Source organism: Arachis hypogaea, chromosome 13 (genome assembly GCF_003086295.3).
Source record: "Arachis hypogaea cultivar Tifrunner chromosome 13, arahy.Tifrunner.gnm2.J5K5, whole genome shotgun sequence".
NCBI classification, from domain to species: domain Eukaryota; kingdom Viridiplantae; phylum Streptophyta; class Magnoliopsida; order Fabales; family Fabaceae; genus Arachis; species Arachis hypogaea.
Window position 1 is genome coordinate 128,094,208 of NC_092048.1, and position 4,793 is coordinate 128,099,000.

Consider the following 4,793-nt stretch of genomic DNA (forward strand, 5'->3'; position numbering starts at 1 on the left):
CCAGAAAATCCACTTTGAGTGCAGGGAGATCAGAATCCAACAGCATCAGCAGTCCTTCTTCAACCTCTGAATCTGATTTCTGCTCAAGTCCCTCAATTTCAGCCAGAAAATACCTGAAATCACAGAAAAACACACAAACGCATAGTAAAGTCCAGAAATATGAATTTAACATAAAAACTAATGAAAACATCCCTAAAAGTGACTAGATCCTACTAAAAACATACTAAAAAACAATGCCAAAAAGCGTATAAATTATCCGCTCATCACAACACCAAACTTAAATTGTTGCTTGTCCCCAAGCAACTGAAAATCAAATAGGATAAAAAGAAGAGAATATACTATAAATTCCAAACTATCAATGAAACATAGCTTCAATCATATGAGCGGGACTTATAGCTTTTTGCCTCTTGAATAGTTTTGGCATCTCACTTTATCCATTGAGGTTCAGAATGATTGGCATCTATAGGAACTTCAGATTTCGAATAGTGTTATTGACTCTCCTAGTTCAGTATGATGATTCTTGAACACAGCTTCTTTATGAGTCTTGGCCGTGGCCCTAAGCACTTTGTTTTCCAGTATTACCACCGGATACATAAATGCCACAAACACATAATTGGGTGAACCTTTTCAGATTGTGACTCAGCTTTGCTAAAGTCCCCAATTAGAGGTGTCCAGGGTTCTTAAGCACACTCTTCTTTTGCTTTGGACCTTGACTTTAACCGCTCAGTCTCAAGTTTTCACTTGACACCTACACGCCACAAGCACATGGTTAGGGACAGCTTGGTTTAGCCGCTTAGACCAGGATTTTATTCGTTTAGGCCCTCCTATCCACTGATTCTCAAAGCCTTGGGATCCTTTTTATTTGCCCTTGCCTTTTGGTTTTAAGGGTTATTGGCTTTTTCTGCTTGCTTTTTCTTTTTCTTTCTATTTTTTTTATTTTTTTCGCCCTTTTTTTTTTCTGCAAGCTTTGTTCTTTGCTGCTTTTTCTTGCTTCAAGAATCATTTTTATGATTTTTCAGATTATCAAATAACATGTCTCCTAGTCATCATTCTTTCAAGAGCCAACATATTTAACATTCTTAAACAACAACTTCAAAAGACATATGCACTGTTCAAGCATACATTCAGAAAACAAGAAGCATTGTCACCACATCAATATAATTAAGCTAAGTTCAAGGATAAATTCGAAACTCATGTACTTCTTGTTCTTTTGAATTAAAACATTTTTCATTTAAGAGAGGTGATGGATTCATAGGACATTTATAACTTTAGGACAAAGTCACTACTACTAATGATCATGTAATGAAGACACAAACATAGATAAGCACATAACATAGAAAACGAAAAACAGAGAAAGTAAGAACAAGGAATGAATCCACCTTAGTGATGTCCTTGAGCTCTTCTATGTCTCTTCCTTGTCTTTGCTGCTCCTCCTTCATTGCTTTTAGATCTTCTCTGATTTCATGAAGGATGATGGAGTGCTCTTGATGTTCCACCCTTAGTTGCTTCCAATAATTGTGTGGAAGAAAATGTATCCCCTGAGGTATCTCAGGGATCTCTTGATTTGCAGTCAAATGTTCTACCACTGAGCTATAGACCCTTGATGGAAGCTTTTGTCTTTCCTTTCCTCTTTCTAGAGGCCTCTCTGGCCTTAGGTGCCATCAATGGTTATGGAGAAAAACAAAAAAGCTATGCTTTTTACCACACCAAACTTAGAATGTTGCTCGCCCTCGAGCAAAAGAAGAAAGAATAGAAGAAGAAGAAGAAGATATGGAGGAGATGGATGGATGTGTGTATTCGGCCATATGGGTGGGATTGGGTGGGAGAGAGATGATGAGGTAGGTGGGGATCTTGTGGGGTCCACAGATCCTGGGATGATCCTGTGGGGTTCACAGATCCTGAGGTGTCAAGGCATTTACATCCCTGCACCAAATTAGGCATGTAAAATGCCTTTGCACACAACTCTGGGCGTTCAGCGCCAGGTTGGTGCCCATTTTGGGCGTTCAACGCCCATTTGCTGCCATTTCTGGCGTTGAACGCCAGAACCATGCTTGTTCTGGGCGTTCAACACCAGGATGTTGCCCATTTTGGGCGTTCAGCGCCAGAACCATGCTCTGTTCTGGCGTTTGAACGCCAGGCAGATGCTCCTCCAGGGTGTGATTTTTCTTCTGCTGTTTTTGATTCCGTTTTCAATTTTTATATTTATTTTGTGACTCCACATGATCATGAACCTAAGAAAACATGAAAAACAATAAAAATAAGAATTAGATAAACATTGGGTTGCCTCCCAACAAGCGCTTCTTTAATGTCAATAGCTTGACAGTGGGCTCTCATGGAGCCTCACAGATGTGCAGAGCTTTGTTGAGACTCTCCAACACCAAACTTAGAGTTTGGATATGGGAGTTCAACACCAAACTTAGAGTTTGGTTGTGTGGGGGCTCTGGTTGACTCTGCTTGGAGAGAAGCTTTTTCTGCTTCCTCTCCATGGTTGCAGAGGGAGATCCTTGAGTTTTAAACACAAGGGAGTCCTCATTCCATTGAAGGAATATTTCACCTCTGTCAACATCAATCACAGCTCTTGCTGTGGCCAGGAAAGGTCTTCCTAGGATGATGGATTCATCCTCTTCCTTTCCAGTATCCAGGACTATGAAATCAGCAGGGATGTAAAGGCCTTCAACCTTTACTAACACGTCCTCTACTTGTCCATAAGCCTGTTTTCTTGAACTGTCTGCCATCTCTAATGAGATGTTAGCAGCTTGCACCCCATAGATTCCCAGTTTCTCTATTACAGAGAGGGGCATGAGGTTTATTCCTGAACCAAGGTCACACAGAGCCTTAAAGATCATGGTGCCTATGGTGCAGGGTATTATGAACTTTCCAGGATCCTGTCTCTTCTGAGGCAATGTCAGTTGATCCAGATCACTTAGTTCATTGATGAACAAGGGAGGTTCAACTTCCCAAGTATCAATGCCAAATAATTTGGCATTCAGCTTCATGATTGCACCAAGAAACTTGGCAGTTTTCTCTTCAGTAACATCCTCATTCTCTTCAGAAGAGGAATACTCATCAGAGCTCATGAAGGGCATAAGGAGGTTCAATGGAATCTCTATGGTCTCTAGATGAGCCTCAGAGTCCTTTGGTTCCTCAGAGGGAAGCTCCTTATTGATCACTGGACGTCCCAGGAGGTCTTCCTCCTTGGGATTCACGTCCTCTCCTTCCCTTACAGGTTCGGCCATGGTGCTTATGTCAATGGCCTTGCACTCTCCTTTTGGGTTCTCTTCTGTATTGCTTGGGAGAGTACTAGGAGGGATTTCAGTGATCCTTTTACTCAGCTGGCCCACTTGTGCTTCCAGATTTCTAATGGAAGACCTTGTTTCATTCATGAAACTTACAGTGGCCTTAGATAGATCAGAGACTAGATTTGCTAAATTAGAAGCATTTTGTTCAGAGTTCTCTGTCTGTTGCTGAGTTGATGATGGAAAAGGCTTGCTATTGCTAAACCTGTTTCTTCCACCATTATTAAAGCCTTGTTGGGGCTTTTGATCCTTCCATGAGAAATTTGGATGATTTCTCCATGTTGAGTTATAGGTGTTTCCATAAGGTTCACCTAAGTAATTTACCTCTGCTATTGCAGGGTTCTCAGGATCATAAGCTTCTTTTTCAGAAGATGCCTCTTGAGTACTGTTGGATGCAGCTTGCATTCCATGAAGACTCTGAGAGATCATATTGACTTGCTGAGTCAATATTTTATTCTGAGCCAATATGGCATTCAGAGTATCAACTTCAAGAACTCCCTTCTTCATAGGTGTCCCATTATTCACAGGATTCCTTTCAGAAGTGTACATGAACTGGTTATTAGCAACCATGTCAATGAGTTCTTGAGCTTCTGCAGGCGTTTTCTTTAGGTGAATGGATCCACCTGCAGAAGTGTCCAGTGACATCTTTGATAGCTCAGATAAACCATCATAGAATATATCCAGGATGGTCCATTCTAAAAGCATGTCAGAAGGACACTTTTTGGTCAACTGTTTGTATCTTTCCCAAGCTTCATAGAGGGATTCACCTTCTTTCTGTCTGAAGGTTTGAACATCAGCTCTAAGCTTGCTCAGCTTTTGAGGAGGAAAGTACTTGGCTAAGAAAGCCGTGACCAGCTTATCCCAAGAGTTCAGGCTGTCTTTGGGTTGAGAATCCAACCATAATCTAGCTCTGTCTCTTACAGCAAAAGGGAAAAGCATGAGCCTGTAGACTTCAGGATCTACTCCATTAGTCTTAACAGTATCACATATCTACAAGAATTCAGTTAAGAACTGAAAAGGATCTTCAGATGGAAGTCCATGAAACTTGCAGTTCTGCTGCATCAGAGAAACTAATTGAGGTTTCAGCTCAAAATTGTTTGCTCCAATGGCAGGAATGGAGATGCTTCTTCCATGTAAATTGGAATTAGGTGCAGTAAAGTCACCAAGCATCTTCCTTACATTATTATTATTTTCGGCTGCCATCTCCTTTTCCTGTTCGAAAATTTCTGAAAGGTTATCTCTGGATTGTTGTATTTTAGCTTCTCTTAATTTTCTCTTCAGAGTCCTTTCAGGTTCTGGATCTGCTTCCACAAGAATGTTCTTATCCTTGCTCCTGCTCATATGACAAAGAAGAAGGCACAGAAAAATAATAATAATAATGGAGATCCTTTATACCACAGTATAGGGATCCCTGTGTGAGTGGAAGAAGAGGGGGAGACAAAGAATGTAATATAATGGAAGAAACACAACTGTGAGGATGAAAGAGAGGTGAGATGA

General features: G+C 40.8%; 1 non-coding gene across 1 annotated transcript; it reads left to right on the forward strand.

Annotated features, from left to right (window-relative positions):
* The first annotated feature begins 3,995 nt into the window (after window positions 1-3,995).
* Window positions 3,996-4,103, forward strand: LOC112738874 (small nucleolar RNA R71). Its single transcript, XR_003169826.1, has one exon. It is a non-coding gene; the product is annotated as a small nucleolar RNA R71 (small nucleolar RNA).
* The last annotated feature ends 690 nt before the right edge of the window (window positions 4,104-4,793 follow it).